Below are 24,492 nucleotides of genomic sequence, written 5' to 3'. Positions count from 1 at the left end.
TTTTGACCCTCCCAGCGAGAAATGAAAAGCTGCTTCGGTTGACATCCCCCAGCGCGGTCCACAGCCTGGCATGTGCTCAGGTGCTCTCCTTATGTTGAAAAATGTTTGGCAAATAAGTAATGCTGGCAGGAACCGTTCTGACACCTACACCTCAATTTGGGATTCATTTTCCTCGCTCAAGATTTGGCAAGTGTATCCCTTCCTTAAGGTTAGGCTGTGAAAATACACTCTGACTCACAGACCTAGTTTAAAATACCACAAAAAGTCATCAACGATTTCCACAACTAATGAGTCTTAAATACCTTCATTTTGAGTTGTTTTACGTGTGCTGCCTATGGGACGAGATCTAAGTATTTAGACCGGGGTTGTGCATAATTGTGTGAATAAATCACGAGAACAAAAACTGTCTCCCTGTATCCAGCCTCTGCCCGATGTCCACTGATGATCAATCCTGCCACTTATGTTGTCTTCCTAAAAATCATTCCTTATCTACTGTTTATTTCTGTTCCCAGCAATATGGCAAACGAGTTGTTCAGAGAACTTACCTCTGATGCGGCCCATCTAAAAATGCCGGTTAAAAATTTTTAAAGAGTTTTTTTAATGCACGGCTGCCTTGGCAACAGAATAAGGGAATTCTTTAAAAGCCAGAAACACATACACACACACAAACGAAAAACCCCAGCAATCAAGGGTAAGCAAGAACTGGGGATATTCTGCTAATCCCAGGCACCCTAGAGCTTGGCTTCTAAAGGGCCAGGTGGGAAAAACGACAAAGCACGGATCCAGATTTCCATTCGACTTCAGACAGAGACTCATGTATAAAGCAGGGGCTTCTGAATGGCAACACGGTCAGCAAATGAGTTGGGAAAACAATATGTGTAAATAAGCCTGACCTACAGAGTGAGACACTGGACACAGAGGTCTTACCTCTTGAGAAAGAGAGAAAAAAAAAAAAAAAAAAGGCTGCCTTACAAAATTCCTAACCCCAAAACCTGGAGAATTTACATTATTTGAATGATCCCAAACACCCCAAAGCCGATCATTTTAACTGACTGATAGAGTCTCAGAGATTTTAGAAGCGACAAAAATTCCCCGGAAGAATGCATTTTCGACCCAGGCCTGAAAGAATCCCCAAAGGTGAAGTTTTTAAAGAGTGTCAGCGCACAGTCAAAATTTACCACCAAGTGATAGTCAGTGGACACTACGCATGACAGAGCGAGACCTGAGAAGCCTGCCAGCTACAGAAGTATTGAAATGTCACATCTAGTAGGGTTTAAATATTTGAAGAAATAGAAGAGAAACAAAGAAAAAAAGGAAACAAGAAATTTTAAAAATTGAGTAAGCAGTTCTGAAAAATAAAAACTACTTCTGAAAATTAAACAGGCAATCACTAAAAATAAAAATACAATTTATGAGGGGCGCCTGGGCGGCTCAGTCGGTTGAGCATCCGATTTCGGCTCAGGTCATGATCTCATGGTTCGTGAGTTCGAGCCCCACGGCAGGCTCTGTGCTGACAGCTCGGAGCTTGGAGCCTGCTTCAGGTTCTGTGTATCCCTCTCTCTCTGCCCCTCCCTCACTTGCACTCGGTCTCTATCTCTCTCAAAAATAAATAAACATTAAAAAATTTTTAAAAATATATATACAATTTATGAGTTAAAGAGCAGAGGAGATGTGGCTGCAGAAAGACTTAGTAACTTAGAAAATGGATGTACATAAATTAGATGGAATAGACAGAGAGATAAGGCGATAAAAAAATTAGAAGAGTTTAAAGGATATAGGATGGAAACTGAAAACACATAATAAATAGACTTCTAATCAGAGTTGCAGGAGATGACAGCACAGTGATGGAGGGAAGTCAGTATTTTTTTTTTTCAACGTTTATTTATTTTTGGGACAGAGAGAGACAGAGCATGAACAGGGGAGGGGCAGAGAGAGGGAGACACAGAATCGGAAACAGGCTCCAGGCTCTGAGCCATCAGCCCAGAGCCTGACGCGGGGCTCGAACTCACGGACCGCGAGATCGTGACCTGGCTGAAGTCGGACACTTAACCGGCTGCGCCACCCAGGTGCCCCAGGAAAGTCAGTATTTTGAAAAAAGAACTTTCCTGAACTAAAGCAGACAAAATGCCATGTTGTAGGAACCACAATGATGTCTAAGCGGGACAACTAAAATCAAATTCATCGCTAGGCACACAACACCCTAGGCAGCAAAACACCAAAGACAAGGAAGAGAACTTAAAAGCAGCTGAAAGGAGAGACAGATTCCTTACAAAGGAATAGCAGTGAGACCCAACAGCAATACTGGAAGCTAGGCAGAGAAGGGGATCTCCAAAATGATGCTGTGAGACACAACTATCTACCTAAAATTACACACGAGGTGTAAATATCTTTCATGAACAAGGAGGAAACAAAAATGTTACCAGAAAGACAAACTGAGAGGTTCTCCCTGAAGGAACATCTAAATCATGTACTTCAGGGAAAAAGGAAAATGATCTCAGATTAAGTTCTGTTTTTTTTTTTTAAGTTTATTTATTTATTTTTGTGAGAGAGGGGCAGAGAGAGAAAGGGAGAGAGGGAATCCCAAGCAACCTCGTGCTGTCAGCACACAGCCTGACGCAGGGCTTGAACTCACGAACCGTGAGATCGTGACCCGAGCTGAAGTCGGATGCTTAACCAACTGAGCCACCCAGGTGCCTCACAGATTAAGTTCTGATAACAAGAAAGACTGGGGACCAAAGAAAACGGGGAAATTGTGGGTAAATACACATATGGACTATTAGTATAGCACTGAGATTTAACTTAGGGATTAGGAAATTTAAAAACATCAATCAACTCTGGAGGATGGCATATAATCCTGATGGGGAGTGAATGAAGTTAATAAAAATGCTGTTTGGAAAAAAGGTACAGATATTGATTGGCTTTACTTTAAGTTGAGGTAAACACACATATTATGATGTCAAAATCTGTGGGAAAGAGCTACAGCGGTTCTTCAAGGAATATTCATAACCCTCCATGCTTATGTTAACAAATAAGAAATTATTATTATTTAAAAAAAATTCTTAAACATTTATTCGTTTTTTGATAGAGACAGAATGTAAGTGGGGGAGGGGCAGAGAGAGAGGGAGACACAGAATCAGAAGCAGGCGCCAGGCTCCCAGCTGTCAGCACAGAGCCCGACGCGGGGCTCGAACTCACGAACCGTGAGATCATGACCTGAGCCGAAGTCAGACGCCTAACCTACTGAGCCACCCAGGCACCCCAACAAAAAAGAAATTATTAAGAGTTGGGGAAAAAACCCTGCAGAATTATCCCAAATTAGTAGAAGGAAAAAATAATATGGGTAAGAAAAAAATTTAATACAATAGAAAACAAAACCACAAAATACAGGATAAATGAATCAAAAATTATTTTTTTTCAAATAAATAATTAAACAGACAAGTCTCTGGCAAGATTAATGGGGAGGTGGAGAAAGATGACATAAATTAACGATAATAAGAATGAAAAGGGGACATATTTACAGATGCAGCAGAGATTAAAAAGGTGATGATGCTTTATGTCAATAAATCTGTAAATTGAGATGAAAAAGGCAAGAGTCAAGAGTAACATAAATTACCAAAACAGAGTTAAGAATAAACAGAAATCCTAAATGATATGACAGCCATTAAATAATTCAATCAGAAATCTAAAATTTTCCCACTTGGTCTAGATGGCTTCGCAGTTGAGTTCTATTTACATTTAAGAACCAGAAAAGTTCCAGTTTCCATAAAATCTATCAGAGAACGGAAATGAGATAAGACTAGCACAGGAAATTAAAGTTTTAGGTGATCCACATTAACATCAATGCCAAAATCTTGAAATACTGACTGGCAAACTAACTCATTCAATACATAAAAAATACAGCACGTCATGACCAAGCTCAACATGTTTTTTTCTAGGAATTTAAGGTTCATTGACCATGTCACTGAGCAATTAAGGAGAAAATCATATGACTATCTCTACAGGAAAGAAAGAAAAAACATTCAGGATAAAAACTCTTAGCAAACTAAGCAGATAAAAGAATTTGGTAACCCATTAAAAACATATAACCAGTAGTATTCTCAACTGTGAAATATTTTCAAACATGACCTTAATGGAAACAGGAATAAGAAGAAGGCATGTACTATCAGCATTTCTATTCTGCATCACACGGAAGGTTCTCACCTATACAATCAAACGAGGAAAAGAAGTGAAACGTATCAGGACTAGAAAAGAAGACAAAATAATCGTCACGTGTAGATTATACAATCTTGCCCCCTAAAGAATCTACAAATTACTGGAATTAGTAAGTTTAGAGAAACTTTGTTTATTCTCTTTTTATATATACACAATAATCCATGGTTGTCACTGTTTCTCTGGGTGCTTAAATTCACCCAAATACCTGTGGAAATTCCTATAGGCCAGTACCTGTATTCTGTTAACACGATCCCCATGACTGTTTGAGCAGTTCCTTGCTTTCTGGCTCCAAAAAGACAATCCAGGTTCACTTTGGTCTTTCTCTGCTCCTGATCTGGAATTAGCCACTTCTGTAAGGAGTCCTGTCTCATTTTAGTGAAGAATGACGCTAGAAACTAAGACTGTTTGCTGAGTGTGCTTATTGCTAAAGGGTTATCACTTTCCAGGTCCTTTCAATGCACAGAGCTAGGAAATATATGAAATCATGAGTTCCTCTGATAGAACCAATTCAAAATTTAGTACCACAGAGTTTTTTTTCTTATCTTCTTTTATTGCATAATTATATCTCTTTCCTCTTACAGTAAAAATATTGTGGTTTGTAATTATATATAACAGATATGCATTAACTTAAAATTTTTTAATATATATATATTTACCCATGTTTATTATTTATCTGCTTATCTACTTTATCCTATAATATATAAAATTTTTCATCATACTATAAATATTAACACTAACAATAAACCCACTAAGTAGGGTTTCAGATTTCTTTACAGTTCTTTTTGCCTTTAGTAAATATTTCATAAGAATACATGTATTGAGTACTGTTGTAAAAGAGTGTGAATTAATTATTTGCTTATGTTACCTATTTGATACGCAGTTAGGATTCTTTTGTTTTTGTTTCCATTCACTTTTAAGGTCTGGTATTTTTTCATCCTTTATGGTTTCATTTTTATGAAGTAACATACACGCATAGTTCAAAATTCAAAACTATATAAATAGGTATTCTCCAATCCCGATCATCTTCCATCCAGTTATTTAACCCAGCCCATCGAGTCAGCCATTGTCATTACTTCTTCGTTGATCCTTCCTGTGTTTCTTTTTACAAGATTAAGTATAGGCACACCCACAGCTGCATACATGCACACGTGCATGAACGTATTTCCCTTTCTTTCTGAAACAAAGGGTGGCATACGACATAGATTTTTTGTACCCTACTTTTTTTCACTTAAAAGCTATCCTGGGGGGCGCTTGGGTGGCTCTGTCAGTTAAGGGTCTGACTCTCAGTTTCGGCTCAGGTCATGATCACACCAGGTCATGGGATGGAGCCCCGCATCGGGCTACCACTTTTTTTTTTTTTCAAGGATCACTGAGACCATTTATTCTAGACACGATGCTGACCAAGGAGCGAGGGAAGGACTGGGTGTGCAGGCTAATAAACAGAGGAGAGGGAGGACTTCCCTGGAGCTGTAGCCATTCCGTCCGCATTCTTCTCAGGGGTGAAGGCATCTGTCTCTTTTGGACAAAGGTTCCAGCTACAAGCAGGGGGAAGACCAGGGGAGGCAAAGGCACACAGACCTTGACAGGCTGTGCCTCCACCCGGATCTTGCCCCAAGAGACAGCTTCGTCCAGCCCGGCACCAGAGTCAGATTCATCAAATTCCTGGGCCATGTGGATGTCGACAGCTTAGTCGGCCCCATTCCCCGTGAGGCTGGCGTTGGCGGTGTGGTGCTTGACCACACCCCCACCCAGGATAATCATCTGAGTGTGCCTGGCAAAATGGCCTGTGTGTTCCTGAGCCTCACGTCCTCAATAATGTCCAGGACCAGCTTGGGTTCTTGTGGGAATCAAAAAAGATCACGTTGCCCAGGGAGCCATCTGTGAGCACTGGGCTCCACACGGGCATGTGGTTCTTCTGAGCCCAGTAATACACTGATTCTGTGTTGTTGATCTCCTCGCCCAGCCCGGCGATCATCTTGGAAGGTGTCCACTTCACGCCCTCCATGTTCCGCTCCGGCACCATCCAGTCCATAATGGGCATCAACCAGCCCTCAAACTTGCAGCAACTGTCACTGGGCACCAGGAGGTTTCCAATCCTGTTGATCCCGTCCTCACGCAGCTCCTTCCCCCTGAGACTGAAATCACCCAGGTACGTGGTACCAGGCACTTCTTCGTCCACACTGCCAGCTGTGGTCACTAAGATGTCCACCGTGTTGTATGATGCATGAGGTAATGGATGTGACAGCTGACGGTACAGAGCCTGCTCGGGATTCTGTCGCTTCCTCTCTCTCTGCCCCTCCCCCCCTCCAAAATAAATAAACTTAAACCTGCATTAAAAAAAAGAAAGAAAAAAAAAAGCTGTCCTGGATATCACATCGTACCAGTTCATGGAAACATTCCTCATGATTTTACAGCTTTATGGGATTCAATTATACGCACGAGCCAGGGTTATTCAACTATTCTCTAGAGTTAAACATTTGAATTTCATATCTTGCCATGGCAAAGAATACTGCAACAAATAACTATATGTTGCTTCAAATCTACGGAGGTGTTTCATAAAGGTAAATTTTTAAAAGTGCAATTGTTAGGTCAAGGGTAAAGAAATATGTAGGTTTGTTGACTACCATGAAGTACCCTGTCATGGAGGTTAAATCATTCTGCATTCTCAATAGCAATGAGTGAGAATCCTTGTTTTTCTGGATTCTCTGGGAGAATGCTTTCTTAAGAAAGGATGCATTTCTATCCACTCAAGAATTTAAAATACAAATCTGTTAAAGTTATCATTTATAAAAGCAACAACAAAAATATACATCATGGGGGAAACATACTAACAAGAGTTGTGTAAGATTTTTAGGTTAAAAGAAAAAGCATAAAACTTCCTGAAAGAACTTCGAGACGATATAAATAGAGAGATAAGGCATATACTGGAATAAGAAGGCTCACTGTTGTAAACGTGGCTATGATCCTCTAACGGAGCTAGTATTCAATGAGCTTTTAATCAAAATCTAAATAGGATTTTTCAAGGACATTGACGAGCTTATTCTAAAATGTATATAGAAGAGCAAACAGCCCAGAAAGAGAGGCCAAGACAGGCTTAAAGAAAAACTAGGCTGGGGGGCTTGTTCTATCAAATAACAAGTCTTAGTCATTATGTAATTTAATATTGAAGCATGAGGATAGAAAAACAGACCAATGGAAAAGAATAGAGATCCCATAAACAGACCCATTTATATATGGAAACCTGATACATTACAGAGTAGCCAAAGTATGGATTGTTAAAAAATGCTGTCAGAACAACTGATCGTCCGCAGGGGGGAAAAAGATTCCAAACCTTAAAAGTGATTTCAAGAACTTAAAAGTGAAAGATAACAGGTTAACACATTTAGGCAAAAATATAGGACATTATTTTGAAGATCGTAACGTAGGAAAGGTGTCCTAGGTAAAATAAAGAAAAACACAAGCCACCATGAAAAAAAAAAATGCTGTTTAACTTCAAATTAAGAATGCACATCGAAAGATGTTACAGTGAATAAAAACCCAAGTCACGAACTGGCAGAAGATATCCACCAAAGGATAGTATTCAGAATAAATGGAGGGCTCCTTCAAATCAGTAAAAGACAAACAACCCTCTTTAAAATAGGCAGAAAGACTTGTATTTCACAGAAGAAATACAAGTCAGCCAATGAGCATATGAAAAGAGGCTCAACCTCACGAGTATGCAGAAAAATGCAAATTGTGACTCTAGGGAGAGAAGATTTTATACCCAACAAATGGGCAAAGATTAAAAAGGCAATGAGAAAATTGGATGTGTGATCCACTAGGACTCGGGCATTTCTCTCCCAGAGAAACTCTCTGCACGTGCCTCCCGTACACAAGTATGAGAACAATTAAAACAGGGCTGTCCACAGTAACAAAATACTTGACATGACCCAAATTTCCACGATGGTAAGCGGGATCACCGAACCTGGTACAATCATTTAATAACTATTACACAGCTGTGAAGATTAATGATCCATAGGTTCACAGATAGAAGTGGAGAAATCTTGAAAACAACAGGAGGCGATAAAGAAAGTCATAAAGGAAATGCATTCAGCATGATTCTATTACACATACTTGAAAAGCAGACAAAACCAAACAATATATTTTTAGGGATGCATATACATGTGGTAAAACTTTAAGGAAAAGCAAGACAGATATTAATACAGTATTAAAGTGGCAATTTCCCCTGATGGGGAGAGAGGGTGAAGGAGACACCAGAAGATTCACAGACGTAGACGATCATCTGTCTCATAAGCTGGATGTTCGATTCATCAGTCATGTTATTATCACTTTCATTTAAAATATCCATCTATGTTATACTCACTCTCTGGCAGATAAGATCTATTTCACGATGCTAAAAAGTTTAATGGAAAGGAAGAAAAGATGATCTTCTCAGTCCTTTACCTAAAAGCTTCTAGTGGCTTCCTGTTGCCTCCAGGATAAAACCTAGCTTCCTAGCAAGGGAGGCTCTATGCTCTTCCCCACCAGGCCTCCAGCTACTTCTGCAACCTTGTCTCCTGCCATCTGCCCCCTCAGTCCTCACCTCCACTCACCTGTATTCTAGCGACGCCCTGTATCATCGGAGCCCCGCGCTCACGTCTGAGCCACGCCCCTCCGTTCCCTCTGCCTGGCACGCACTCCTCCTGGGTCGACTTGGCCCATTCCCCTACTTTCAAATTCAGCAAACACCCGATACTTAGGACAGCGTCCCCTGAAACTGCCGATGGATATTTCTTTCTGGGCTTTCACAAGGCTGTGCTTCAGTTCGTCTGTTTGTATGTCCCAGCTCACTTGCCTTCGAGATCTCTGCAAGGCAGGGGCTCTATTTTCATTTCAGTCCAACCAACGTTTCCCGAGTGTTAACATTATGTCATGACTGTGCTAGGCGTTGGATCTGTTGGATTCATCAGCAGCAAGCCCTATTTCCTACCCTCACAGAGCTTGCAATTGAGCTATACTTATGTACATACTTATGCTCGCTGCAGTGTCCCACATATGGCACGTTACACAGTTATGTCTGATGAATCAGCGAAGGAACACTCAGTGAATGAACAGACCAAGGGACAAATAAGAACTGTTCTTTTCCTCTTTAAACAAATAAACACGGGGCACCTGGGTGGCTCAGTCATCTAAGTGTCCAACTTCAGGTCATGATCTCATGGTCTGTGAGTCTGAGCCCTGCGTCGGGCTCTGTGCTGACAGCTCAGAGCCTGGAGCCTGTTTCAGATTCTGTGTCTCCCTATTTCTCTCTCTCTACGACCCCTGCTCACACTCTGTATCCCTTTCTCTCAAAAATAAACATTGAACAAACAAGGCTTTTTGGCAATAAATCATCATTTTAGCGGCTCTTATTTATTATGACCTTTAAGGCTACCTGTCAAAAACTAAACTTTTTCTTTAAAAAAACCCACCAAATACGTACCTAAATGGAGATATTTTATTCTTATGAAATTTTCAGAAAAGATTAAACTAAACCAACCAATTAAAATCCAGATTCATTACACAACATGATGCCAAGCAATAATACAGATTGTGCGTGGAAATAGAAAGTATTAATCCAAGAATTCCTTTTTGATCTCTCCCACGTGAAGCTGTTTGTAAACACGTTTATTTGCTGTGCACTTTTCTTTAAAATGAACAAATTCCCAAGAAAGAGTTCAAATCAAGCATTCTCTTAAATTTATAAATCTCGTAATAGCTTCAGGCATCCAAGTAAGCCGTCTCCAGATCTGCCACTTATGATTAGATGCCAAGAAATACTTAAAATGATTCATCTCTCAGATACTAGCTTTCAGCAAACCACACAGAAAAACGAGTAAGGATCATCTTCATAACACAGCTACGCCACTCAGATGCAACTTTATTCTCGCTACGCTGGCCCCTATTCTTTGGTGGACAGATGTACTATCATTCTCCCATGGACATCTTTTTGTGGCCTTCCTGGGTGGTTCCTGCTCGTCCCACTGTGGCAGGATGAACACTGGCCCCTCCGGCCATGTCCGCGTTCTACCCCCGCAACCTGTGATACATTCCGTGACATGGTCAAAGGAACCTGCAGGTTGATTAAAGGAAGCGTCTTGAGCTGGAGAGATGATCCTGGATTCTCTAGGCAGGCCTCATGTCGTCACAAGGGGCCTCCCAAGACAAAGGCAGGAGGATCTGAGTTAGGAGATGCTGTGACGATGGAAGCAAGAAGTTGGAGGAATGTGAGGAAGGCATCATGAGCCGTGGAATGCAGTCACCTCTCCGAAGCTAAAAAGGGCAAGGATTCTTTCTTCAGAGTTTCCAGAAGGAGGAGGCCCTGTGACATTCTCCCAGTAAGCTCACTACAACTTGTTTTGGATTTCTGATCTCCAGAAAGGTGGCATATGACAAATCTATATTGTTTGAAGAGACTAAGTTTGTGGTAAATGTTACGGCAGCAATAGAAAACTCATGGACTCCTTTTAGACTTCATTCCTGGCTGTGCTATCTTGCCCCGGCAGTGTTCCGGCAAACACTCAAATGCTCTCATCTCTGAAACGATCTTCATGCCTCACCGGCTATCCCTTTGTACTCTGGTACGATCTGCATTAACGGGATATTTGTTGGCTGTGGCAGACAATGCTGGTTAGCTACCCGGAAGCCATTCCCAACTCACTCCCTTGCAGCCTCATCCTGCAGTGGCTAGAAAGTCAAACACCCTTCCCCAGACTCTCTTGCAATGAGGGACGGCAGCATGACCCAGTTCTGGAAAAGCAGGTGTATGCCGATGTCTGCTGGGAGAAAGTCTGAGGAAAACTGCTTCCCTGGAAAAGGGGAAGATGTGACCAGTGTGACCATTTCCTTCTTACTACCTTGAAAATGGGCGGTGATGGTTAAGCCTGCATTCACTGTGTCGCTATCGTGAGCAAAAGGCCAAGAGAACGTCAAAGACAGGCTCTGATATTGCTGAGTCATGGAGCCAAAGCCAATAACTGCCTATCCCTGGAAACTTCTGGTTTTGTGAGAACAATACAGCTCCTGTTTGTTCAAGCCCCTGCAGTGTGGTTTGGTGTTACTTGCAGCTGAGGGCACGCCCAACTAGTACATGACCTTTCTCGGGTAGCACCTGTTACCAAAAGCAGCCAGAACACTGAGGCTTCAGAAAATATAACAGAATCCTCCTTAGCACATAGTTCCACGCATTGCTACATATAAAAAGGAAAAAAGTAAACAAAGAAAATAAGAGGGAAAAAGAGAGAGGGGGGGAGGGAGGGAGAGGGAGAGGGACAGAGAAGGAGAGAATGGGGGAAAGGGGGCCAGGAAGGAGAGAAGAGGGCATGAAAGGAGGAAGCAACTGAAACCCAAACTTCAGTCACTGCTATCCAACTACACATTGAAAACAAAATGCTGAAAAATTAGAAACATCCACCTTCCCTGCCTCGGTCTCACGGAATTACATGCTACAAACACACATTGAAGAACTGGCAGTGGCAATCAAGTTGAGACTTTCAAGCACCCAGTTACTCCTTCTGACATGAAGGGACCACCTCTAAGTCTCCCCCTCGTCATTCTGCAAACCTGAAAACCAAATCAACTCAGAGCACTATTAGAGGAGATTACGAATAAAATGCTCCCATATTTGGGACACTACATGTAACGTAAAATTCCTAGAGCAATAATCCGGATCACAGTGAACTGTCTAGAGGAAATCAATGTCAAGGAGATCGAAGCTTACTCCAAAAATGAAATTCATCTAGCCACTTCCTACAATTGTCTCTTTGGTGCGCACGTCATAAAATATAAGATTTCAGATTTGTGAAGGTTTTTTGGTAAATCTTTTGTGGCCAAGACAGAGATCTAAAATGAGCCTTTTAGTTAGAAGATTCCATTTATGATGGCTATTATTACTATGGTAGTGTCCAAGGGAGCCAAAACGTTTAGAGGCTGAAGTCATGACCTATGTGGACAACCTACTGAAAGACAGGCATAGTTCTAGAAATGGAGACAAAGAGAAATCCCAGTTCTTGTCCTTGTGAGGCCCAGATTTTTATTAAGTAACAGACATTAACAAATAAATACAAGTTACAGGATATAAAAGGGGAATTACAAGTTCTTTCAGGGGAATGAGGGAATAATTTAAAAAAAAAAAAAAGAGCCAAAAAACCCCTCCCTTTTCCATGCTCATGTTTTGGAAACACTGTTATTGTGAAAATGTCCATACTACCCAAAGCAACCTTTAGATTCAATGCAACTGCTACCGAAATACCTGTAGTGTTTTTCACAGAACTAGAACAAATAATCTTAAAATTCGTATGGAACCACAAAAGACCCCAAATAGCCAAAGCAATCTTGAGAAAAAAGAACAAAGCTGGATGTATCACAATCCCAGATTTCAAGCTATATTACAAAGACACAGTCATCAAAACAGTATTGCACTGGCACAAAAACAAACACATAGATGAAGAAAACAGAAAAAATGTCCAGAAATAAATCCATGCTTATATGGTCAATAATCTATGACAAAGGAGGCAAGAATATATAACGGGGGAAAGATAGTCTCTTCAACAAATGGTGTTGGGAAAACTGGACAGCGACATGCAAAAGAATGAAATGTGACCACTTTCTTACACTATACACAAAAATGAACTCAAAATGGATTAAAGACGTATGACCTCCCATCCAAGTACTAACCTGAGAAACTTAACAGAAGACCATGGGGGAGGGGAAAGAAAAAAAATGGTTAGAGAGGGAGAGAGCCAAAACATAAGAGACTCCTAAAAACTGAGAACAAACTGAGGGTTTACAGGGGGTGGGAGGGAGGGGTGGGTGGGTGTTGGGTGTTGAGGAGGGCACCTGTTGGGATGAGCACTGGGTGTTGTATGGAAACCAATTTGACAATAAATTTCATATTAAAAATAAATAAATAAGTAAATAAATAAACAAACATTAAAAAAAAAGACATATAACCTAATATAATAAAACTCCTAAAAGAATACATAGGCAGTAAACTCCTGGGTATCAGCTCTAGCAACAGTTTCCTGTTTATGTGTCTGCAGGCAAGGGACACCAAAGAGAAAATAAACTATTGGGACTACATAAAACTAACTTTTGCACAGCAAAGAAAACCATGAACAAAACACAGAGACAACCTACTGAACAGAAATATTATTTGCAAACAAGTTTTTCAATAAGGGGTTAATATCCAAAATATATAAAGAACTCATACAACACCAAAACAAAACAAAACCAACTCCTCACAAATAATCTAATTTAAAATGGGCAGAAGACCTGTATGGACATTTTTACTAAAGTTATAAAGATGGCGGCCAACAGACACATGAAAAGATGCTCAGCATCACTAATCACCAGCGAAATGCAAACCACGAGATACCCCCTCACACCAGTCAGAATGGCTACTATCAAAAAAACAAGAAATAAGTGTTGGTGAGGATGTGGAGAAAAGAGAACCATCCTACACTCTTGGTGAGAATGCAAACTGGTGCAGCCACAGTGGAAAACAGTATGGAGATCCTCAAAAAATTAAAAATAAAAATACCACCCAATCCAGTAATTCCACTGCTGGGTATTTACCCAAAGAAAGTGAAAACACTAATTTGAAAACATATATACATCTCTACGTTTACTGCATCATTATTTACGATAGCCAAGATACACAAGCAACCCAGGTGTCCGTTGACAGACAAATGGATAAAGAAGATGTGGTGTATATAGACAGTGGGATATCACCAGAACATAAAGAGAATGAGATCTTGCCATTTGTAGCAACAGGGATGGACCTAGAGGGTATTATGCTCAGGTGAAATAAGTCAGACAGAGAAAGATAAACGCCGTATGAGTTCACTTATATATGGAATCTAAAAAACAAAACGAATGAACAGTAAAACAGCAACAGACTCATATATATGTAAAATGTTGGTTACCAGAGGGGAGGGGGATAGGAGGATGAGCAAAATAGGGGAAGAGTATTAAGAGTTATAAACTTCCAGTTATAAAATCAGTAAGTCATGGGGAGGAAAAGTACAGTGTAGGGAACAGAGTTGATAATATTGTAATAACTTCATATGGTGACAGATGGTGACCACACTTGTCATGGTGAGCACTGTATAATATACAGAACTGTTGAATCACTCTGTTGTATACTTAAAACGTGTAATATTGTTATATTAGTATACCGAAGTAATATAATTCAATTAAGAAAAACAAAAACAAAAAAACTCTCCCTTTTACTGATGGATTGGAGACCAGACCAAGGATGGTAAGATGAAGAAGTTCCTTGACATTTTGACAGGTCACCAGAGAAGGGCAGTTTCAGGTGATGGAGTAGTGGGACGACTTTAATACATGAATTATTCAAATTCCTCCACCAACACCAAAAACGTCTTCAGAGACAAAGTTGGAGAATGAGTTAACAGCTAGTAACAAAGTCATCCAAAAGACGAAGGCTTAAGGGAACATCCAGACAGATACTAAAGTGTGAACAGAGCTTGCAATTTTTTGGGAGAGACCGGAAAGACCGGTCTACAGGGAAAGTACAGTTTGGGGACGTTCTGTGTCACCGAGCAAGTCGTTAGTGCAACCAGGGGCGGCAGTCCACTGTGCGGGTCTTTCGCTTTGGTCGGGGATACTGGAAAAGGGGGCACTGATTGGCTGTGGGGTTTCAGAGAGCACCTGACCGAGCTGCGGACTGACGTACTGAGCAGGTTCTGTGAGATCCTGACATGTTAATCCCTTCAATCCTTGCCATGACCCTGTGAGATATCGATCAGTGCCCCCCAATCTACTAGAATTAGAATATGGAGTTTTGAACACACTTAGATCGGAGTCCTGGCTCTCTCGTGTAGTCCATCTGTGATGACATAAAATTTAAAATGAGACTGAGGGAATAAATGACGTCAAGTTACCCTCCCAAGGAATCACGGCAAGGTCAAAGTAGAATTAAAAACCACAGGTCCTCCCTCTACAGGCTGTGGTTCTAACCCTCTGGATGACGACGCTCCCGTGGTGATCTCTCCCATCTCCTCGGGAATGCCGTCAGAAAGATGCAAACTTCAGCTCCTACCTTCACACATTTTTGTGTTGCCACTTCTGCATTCAATATTCTCTGTGGCACCTAGCGCAGCAAAATATGTCTTGAAATAACTGTTGCAAGAGAGTAAATTGGTGCATTCTATTTTCGGGGGTTGGAGAGGAGTGGGAAATTTGGCAATAATTATCAAAATTTCAAACGCGCCCACCCTTTTTGGAACAATGTCACTGCTAAGAATTTAACCTCCTGCTAGACACTAAAAGTATGCCTTGCCATTCACATAGGGATATACCCACGAATACACACGCATGCACACAACAGGCCGATAGGAGCCAGAGTAGCAGAGTGGGTGAGAACATGGCCTCAGGAGCGTCACTGCACCAAGTTCAAATCCTACTCCTTCCCGCTTCCGCCATTTTCTACCTGTGACCCTGGGCTTCCTGGATCTCTATTCCTCAGTTTATTCATCAGTAAAATGGTGGTAAGAATAGTAACTACCTCATAGACTTGTTGAAAGAATTCAATTAATTATCTTTGCAAAGGCCTTGGGCCAGCAAGTATTAGGCACTGTTTAAATGTTAGCTGTTATTAGGATTTTCCGTCAAACACCGTAAGAGCAAGACAATCTGAAAATAACCTAAACGTGAGCCAAGAATAGAATGTCTGAATTCACGGTGGTACCTCCGTACCAAGGAGAATGACACTGTCACTATCTGCAGGAGCTTCTCGTCCAGAAGAGAGAGAACACACATGTGTCAGGCAACCAAGTCTATCCGGGGATCTGTGGGATTTTTCTTCCAGTCATTTGTCTGGTAGCCATTTGTGGAATCAGTATAGTACTAACTATGGTCTGAATGCCCCAGGATGAGCAGAAACGTGAGACAACGCAAAGATCAAAGTCATGCACATGTGCACATGGACACTGCACCTTTACAGACCCACACGGGCCCTTCCTGCCCGCCGCCTCACCCCTCAATTCCCAGCTATTACGGGAAGAAAACATGGGAGCTACCTTCCTCCCGTCCCTGCTTCCATCAGACTTCCCACAAAAGCTGCCAAAATAATTCGGGAGAACGCATATTCTCCCGCCCGGATCTACACTGTTAGGCCCTTTGTTGTCAATTCCGTCTTTCACACTCCTTGCCTGACAGGTAAACTGCATGAGAGCTCTTTTTACGGATTTTTCGGAGCACTGGTTTTGACTAGCGTTAGTCACATGCTTCAAGAAAACTGGAGTATGTCCACATCACATTGAACCGTCCATATGGAAATTTTGGAAATAGAGCAGAGGGTCAAACCAGCCAATGAGAATATAACTTAGCTGTGGGCCAGATTATTAAAAAATGTGTCATCTCTGAATTCAAGTCACGTCGTAGGCGTATTTCTGAGATGAACAGCTGATGACCTGGGGCAGCCTGTCTGTGGGTGACGAGTGGGGAAAGGGGGGAGAAGCAAGACGTCGCTCCTTCACTACCCAATGTCTGGCGCTCTATAGTCACTGGGTCCTCAGACCAATCCTGTGAACTAAGAGTCACCAAGCACACGCAGACCATGAAAACGTCGGGGGTGGCAAAGAACTGCCCACACTTATTGAGCGGGCAAGTGATGGAGCTAGGATTTAAAATCCAGGTGGGTTGGTCCTCAAACCACACTCTTTCTTCTAAAGCTCAACAGTTCCGGGCAGAGTTCCAATTTCAGTAATGGTAAAGGAAAGGGTACCAGAGTAAACAGAAGGTCTGTCGAAACTCCCAGTGGTGCTCCTTGACCCACGAAAACACTGCAGGGTGACAGATGTTCCAGGAAGTCCTTCTGGATCCAAGCTGCCCGAGGAAGAGGAGAAGGTTACAGCCAAGGCCCAGCGTCATGAAGGTGACCAAAATGAATGGTGAACACTGACCGGTAGCCTGAAGCATTGCTGGGATTCACCTGGAAGTTCTCGTTTATGCTGAAGAAGCCTCGTGACCGAGGGTCTGACTCATATTCCTAGAGGAAAGCACTGCTGGGAGAAAATCTCGGGAAACCAGCTGTCAATCCAAGTACGCAACAGGGTCTTCTGGTACTTGGCTCAGCCCTGCCTGAGCCTGATGGGTGCTGCCCTACCCCGGGGCCCCCAAAAGACAGGGGACATCTAGGATTAGGGTAAGTAGTAGCAAAGAGCCCTGACTGGACAGCGAAACAGCCAAGATCTCAGCTTGAGATGGTGTGACCCTTGCCCCCCACGTCTGGCACACTAATGTGAGAAATAAAGTCCAACGTCTCTGTGTCCCTTTCTCTCTTTCTGGTTCAAAGGCGCTCCCCTTCATCCTGGTGCCAGCTTCAACCCTGTCTGGATGCCACCCCCTTCAGTTCTCCCCCAGCACTAAGAGGTGTATCCATCCTGCTCAGACATCCCCAGGATGGTTGGGATTTCAATGGGGATTCACTGACCGTTTAAGACAAGCCTAAAGAAATGAAGGGAATAAATACCTAGTGGTAGAATTTCAGAGCCTACGAAAAAATTGAAGATACAGTCAAATCCTGCACGCACACACAGGCCCACATATACAAAGCAGACAGACATAAAAGAAAGAGAAGACACACGGATGTATAATTAAAAGGAAAGTATATCTATCCATAGCATTTAATCAAGAATATCTACGTGGGGGCGCCTGGGTGGCTCAGTTGGTTAAGTGTCCGACTTCAGCTCAACTCACGTGAGTTCGAGCCCCACATCAGGCTTTGTGCTGACAGTTCGGAGCCTGGAGCCTGCTTCAGATTCTGTGTCCCCTTCTCTCTACCCCTCCCCACTCGTGCTCTGTATCTCTCTCTCAAAAATAAATAAACATTAAAAATTTTTTTTAAAAAAGGTATCTATGTGTACTCTTGCTGTGGAGAACTGAGACCTGGGAGGCAATGGCAGACTTTTGAGGGTTACCTCCCACCTCGCACGCCGCTGGGTGTCACCCCAGCCCTCTGTGAGGCCAGCCTGGTGTCAGCGTGCCTTTCTCTGCACACACCAGGGCTGTTATGTCCATGCTCCCTCTGCAGCTAAGCTCCTACCTGACCAAGAAAACCCTTTCATTCCCTGGTTGCTTCCGTTCTATTTTACACTTAACTCTGACCAACTCTTCCCAGTCTCTGGAAAGTCCACTGACAGCAAAAGCCCTCTGGGTGGCTGAAAGGGGGTCTGGCCTAGTCTGTATGGGGCTCGGAAGGGCATGCCACCAGACGGCTCAGGGTCATTTCCACAAGCCCAGTGCAAAGCACGGTCGCTGGCTCACAGTAGGCCCTACAGGTAGATTTGTTTGGCGTCTCTGAACCGCTTGGTCAGGACAAGTCCAGTCCTTCAGGCAGGCTTAGAAGTTGCCATCAGCCTTCAACACGAGCACTTGATCCTGACCACAGTGGGCAGCACCTTTCCCTGCATTCATTCTGTTCCTGGGTGAAGAGGAAGGCAGAAGCTTCCAGAGGTTCAAAGCCCAGCCCCTCACGCAGCACCCCCGCATAAAAGGAGCAGCGCCTGTAGAATTCTGTGTGGGTTACCCCACCTTCAAGCGCTCCTTCAGGTTCAACTTGACATCTTGAACACGGGGGGCAAAGACTAATCTCTGTTGGTGACTCTCAGAGCACTCTGTGGTCATCTCTCCGTCCAGACCGTGAGCAATTCACATGGGACATGCTCGGCATGTCTGCTTATGTAAGCCCTGCGACACAGTCCAACGGACCGCGGGTCGGGGACCCGGGAGCTTCCGGCCCTCACCTCAATGCCACGAACTCTAAAACCACTGATGTTTAGAGCTGGGAGCAGCGTGTGAAATGATGGTGTCTACATTTTACAGATGAGGACATGGGGAGAAGGAGAAGTGAGGTGATTCCACCACGATCATGCACTTGACCCCAGCAGAGGGGTAACTCAGCCCAGCGTACTTCGCAGCATCATGGGTCTCGACAGGTTGACATTCTGAGCTTACAAGAGACATTTCTGTTCTTCACAAGAAGATGGATGAATCTGTAGATGAATCTCAGAGAATCTAAGTGAAAACACTGAGTCAGTCCGTCTCTCCCTCTCCCTCTCTCTCTCTCTCTCTCCCACCCCACTGCTTCCAGAGCTGTTCCCGAACACCATGTGTGAGAGAAAACAACAGAATGGAAATTGCTCATATGGAGCATGAGAAGGCTGTCCACCTCCCTCGCACAGCCCGTGCACAAAGACAGCCCCTCAGCTGTGCCGCAGACACAAGGTGGCTCGTGCTCATTGTTTATTGTGACAGCTGACAGGCCAGCTGGCACGGATCACTCCTCACTTCCAACAGAGATGCCACCAGGACACGTGTGACAGGTGCCAGCTGCCGCTCAAGAAGGTGGGTGGTGTCCTTGCCCGTCAGCGGGGTGCAGCCCGTGGTCCAAGCCCCGTGTCCTATAGCCCTCCACGAGGCCACGGCCGCCCGGCAGAGCGCAGAAGTGGGAGCGGCCCCAGGCGCACCGTCCTTGGGAAGGGGTGGCCACCCACTCATGCTAGCTGGGTCGCCAGAGCCACGGGGGGAGCCAAAGTTGGCTCTGATGCTCCCAGCAGGTCTGCGTTATATCCGGCAGAGGACCAGCGGTTCTGGACAGAGTGAGGAGGAGAAGGAAGAGGCCAAGTGTTGCCTGTGAAGACCACTCTGGGCGCCCCTGGAAGTGGGGGCCGGACCTGAGGGATCTGGCAGTCTCAGGAACGGGGGTGGGGGTGGTCCCATCCCCAACCTCGGCCAGGTCCACCTGGATTCACTACAGACAGAAAGCAGCTCCTTGCAGGGCTGGGGGAGGGGGAAGGGAGAGGGGTTTGCGCCCTGACCCAGGGCACAGGACACAAAGGGGGCTCTCAAGTGGCGGGCGCGAAGCAACACAACAAACCCCTTCTGCGCTCAAGTTTTCCTTCGCCAACCTGCTCAGCGGGGTGCAGAGGACATGTTCTCAACCTCAGCGCCAGATAATTCTTCATTGTGGGGGGCTGTCCCGTGCACTGAGAGACAGTCAGCAGGTCCCCGGTCTCGCCCCACTAGACTCCAGCAGCAAAGCCACCCCCAACTCTCAAAAACATCTCCAAACGTGGCCCCTGTCCCCAACGGAACTCCCAACTGAGAAACCACTGGCATCAAGGTCAAGAGCCCAGGCCTGAGACTGCTTGGGTCAATGGAATCCCAACTCTGTCGCTCACTAGACAGATACCTTTGGCCATGTCGTCCAACCTTTGTGCTTGTGTCCTCAGCTGTAAAATGGGAGTGTAACAACAGAACACAACTTTATGAGGTGGCCCCAAATGGCAATTATTTCATACAGGGAAAACTCTCACAGTGCCATGGCTCACGGTCGGGCATCCCCGTACCCCAGAGGAGCCCAGGAAAGTCTCCGTTCTCCCACAGTCCCTACTGGCAGGGCTCCGGCCTACAGCCCACCTGTGAGGGGCGTCTGTGCACAATTTGGAAAACAGAAGAGAAGGAGAAGCCCTGATTCCCCTCCAGGACAGACCAACGCAGCCGTGCGTGGGCACAAGTGGGAAGTCTGCCTCAGCTTCGAGACCTCCTGCAAATCACCTGCTTCGGTGCCGTCAGCGATGGAGGTCATCTGTGGCTGTCTCTGTTCATTTCTGCAGCCTCTTCGTTTTTGGAAAGCCAGATGCACTCTTTCCTGACCCTTCCTCCACCAGCCTGTCCAATGGGTGTGTAAGACATAACTTCCTGTATGAAATTCCCTCCCGCTTAAAATAGCCGGAGCAAGTCCTTTTTTATCCAGACCAAATGCTAACTTAGGAACCAACTGACTCGATCAAGATACTAAAATCGTACCATCAAGAAAGTGTTCCTGGGAGTAATGATGCACTGGTATGTATGTATGTATGTATGTATGTATGTGTATGTATATATACACACACACACACACACACACACACATATATATATATATATATATACACACACACACACACACACACATACACTGTGTGAGTGTGTGTGTGTACATATGTATCTACAACAGAGCATTTATTTCCAAAGAAAATTCCAAAATACGAACCAGGTAGAAGTGGAGCCTTTCAAGATGGCCAGGTGTGTGGAGAAGGGGTGTGCCCAGGGGGTTCACCACTTGCTCACACTTCTTCCCACACCCGCAGAACCCTAAGGCTTTGAAAGACCCTTTTTGCAAATCTCCGCAGTAAGAGAAGAACCCTAAAATACATGCCAGGCCCACGCACGCCAAGTGCTAGCGTGGAAGTTTGCATGAAGTGTTCCCAGGGCCAGAGAAAGGAGCGAGCGACTGCTGACCTGATCGCGGAGCAAATCTGTTGTGTGTTTGAGTGTGTGTATGTGCGTGTGCGTGTGTGTGCACGCGCGTGCAAGCGCACTGTGCTCGGCCTGGGGAGAGAAAGGCTCATTAAGAAGCAGGGTCCCTGTCCTTAAGGATTTCATAGTCACACGGCAGATGAAAGCAGAAGCAAGACGGAAAGACCCAGAAGATATGGCGCCGTGTGTTGGGAGAGGCACGCGGCATTGAACGTGTCCTACGAACACGGCCTCGGTGAGCAGATGCTGGGCTGGGCTGGGCTGTGCAGCACAATGTGCTCCCTGACCCCCACATGTGACAGGAAGCCCACCCCCAGGGCGCTGAGAATATACAGTTGCCCAGGCAGGGGAGGGACCCAGAAGCTGGCATCCCCCCCCCCTGGTGAGTCAGGAGTTGCGCTGCTCCGGGCCTGGGTCTCCCGCCCGGGCAGGCCCATCGATTAGGAGGGAGTTGCCATATGGTCGTTATTTTCGAATCGATTTTTGGTGAATTGCTTTCATCTGGTGGGTTCGGTTTGGGTGGGCCAGACACCTTGTTCCCGTACTCCACGTTTCATCCGCTATGACTTTCAGAAAACTCAAGGTTTTCATGGGAAACTGGGCAGATCTGCTCTGAACACTTTTTTTTTTTTTTATTGTTTTGACACACCCGCCAAGAGACTGGTCTCTCTTTCCAGCACTGCTTTCAAAAGTCAGATTTTTATGGTTGAGAATTCTCATTAAAAATGATTACTTTTGGCAGGAGAAGTCGGAAAGGTGACAGGAGAGGGGGAAGTATTAGAGGCACTGAGATTTTTTTTTTCCCTTCCATTTGCAGAAATCCTGCCTGTAAAACAAACATCGTGGGGAGAATGAAAAAAAAAAAAAAGTTTGAAACACACAACGAAACCCCTCCTAACCTTCACAGGTGGCATTCAAAGCAATTTCCTAAATACAGGGGTTCACCCACGGTCCCCATTACCTACTCCTCCCGACTCGGTAGGCTGCAAACCCGCCGGGTGTGGGGCTGTGTCTGCCCCAGCTCCGGTCTCTCTCTCTGCACAGTCTGAATGGCCTGGTGCGTGAGAGCACCAAAGAAACCTCGCGAGGTAACAAGGCAACGGCTGATGGCTATTCGAGGCCTGGGGGTGGAAGAAGCCAATGCACAGTATGGACACCTAATGTAGGGACTAGAAATCCAGGCGAACCCAATTCTTCTCAGTAATTCTGCATTTATGCTTTCATCCGTGTCATGGGCCACAAACAACAACAACAAAAATCATTCCTAACTCTGCAATCATTCTCTAAAGGAACTGAACGTACAGACTTTTCTTGATGCTTCTGTTTAGACATACAATTTCTTGAGGACATTGAGATTCCAATCTTTTTTTTTTTTTAGTTTTTTTTTAATGTTTGTTTATTTTTGAGACACAGCACGAGTGGGGGAGGGACAGAGAGAGAGGAGACACAGAATGGGAAGCGGGCTCCAGGCTCTGAGCTGTCAGCACAGAGCCCGACGTGGGGCTCGAACTCGTGAACCACGAGATCATGACCTGAGCTGAAGTAGGATGCTTAACCGACTGAGCCACCCAGGTGCCCCGGGATTTGTGTCTTTTTAACTCTCATGCAAAAATATCCCTCCTCACATTTGTGTGCAAACTAAGACATCCCCTCGTGAGCTGTCAGGAAATGTGGGGACCTGGTGGGTCCCAGCCCCACTTTGCCTGAACTTTGTTTCCTTCCAATACCTGTTCACATGCTGGATCTTGTCCCTGGTTTCCTGTATAGGATTAGAGTAAAAATGTGGCCTTTCTTTGGGGACTCTCCAGCTCTCTGTGATAGTTTGGGCCACAGTGTGGTGACACCCATCAATTATTTGGGGTCCTTTGGTGGCCCATGATGTCTCATGTCCTCAGCCCTCCAAACACCAGTGCATCCCTCTCAGAAGAAGTGACAGACTTCAAGGTAGCTACAAGTTTAAAAACCACGTCCACAGCAGACTCCATTTTCCCTTGCATGTTTTCTATTTTGATGACAGTGTTGTGATTTTTATTGCCCATAACCAAGGAAGCAGTCACGATTAAAATTCAAAGTACTGGGGGCGCCTGGGTCGTTCAGGCGGTGGAGTGTCCGACTTCGGCTCGGGTCAGGATCTCACGGATCGTGGGTTCAAGTCCCGCATCGGGCTCTGTGCTGACAGCTCAGAGCCTGGAGCCTGCTTCGGATTCTGCGTCTCCCTCTCTCTCTCTGCCCCTCCCCTGCTCATGCGCGTGCTCTCTCTCTCTCAAGAATAAATAAACATTAAAAAAAAAAAAAAAAAAGGAAGAGGCAAGGAGGGATTTTCCCTAGAACTACCAGGGCCAGCTCGGCCCGGCTAACGCCTTGATTTCACACTTCCGGACTCCAGAACCGTGAGAGAGTTATTTTCTGTTATTTTAAGCCCCCCAATCGTGATGCTTGGCTGTGGACACAGAAAACTAATACAGAAATCGGCCAGTCCAGTGCCTTCAAAGTGCAGACGTACATGTGCACTGAAACCCAGGGACACCTGGAGACGGACCCATGGGGACAGGGCTGAGTCCTGGTGGAGCTGAAACAGTTCAGCTGTTCACTCACTTGTCCGTGCACTCCCTCAACAAACATTCATCGAGCGCTTTCTTTTTTTTATAAGTTTATTTATTTTGAGAGAGTGAGAGAGTGAGCAGGGGAGGCACAGAGAGAGAGAGAGAGAGAGAGAGAGAGAGAGAGAATCCTAAGCAGGTTCTGCACTGTCAGTGCAGAGCCCGGCGTGGGGCTCAGACTCACGAACTGTGGGATCATGACCTGAGCTGACGTCACGAGTTGGACGGTCAACTGACCGAGCCACCCGGGGGCCCCTCATCAAGTGCTTTCTTACTCAGAAGATGTCACTGTGTACTGGACAACTCGAAGACAGACCTGTCCCTGTTGGAGCTG

The 24,492-nt window shown here is 44.7% G+C and overlaps 1 protein-coding gene and 1 pseudogene across 2 annotated transcripts in view; both read right to left on the bottom strand.

Annotated features, from left to right (window-relative positions):
- GLIS3 (GLIS family zinc finger 3) overlaps nt 1-24,492 on the bottom strand; it is a 445,161-nt gene that overhangs the window by 167,782 nt on the left and 252,887 nt on the right. The window lies entirely within an intron of this gene.
- LOC124502344 (deoxyhypusine synthase-like) lies at nt 5,533-8,831 on the bottom strand (annotated as a pseudogene).

This window comes from Lynx rufus, unplaced genomic scaffold (assembly GCF_022079265.1).
Source record: "Lynx rufus isolate CCGP_SWC_20201006 ecotype Redwood Valley unplaced genomic scaffold, mLynRuf1.p SCAF_10, whole genome shotgun sequence".
NCBI lineage: Eukaryota > Metazoa > Chordata > Mammalia > Carnivora > Felidae > Lynx > Lynx rufus.
Note: the sequence above shows the minus strand (reverse complement) of the source record. Positions and strands in the feature narration are given on the sequence as shown.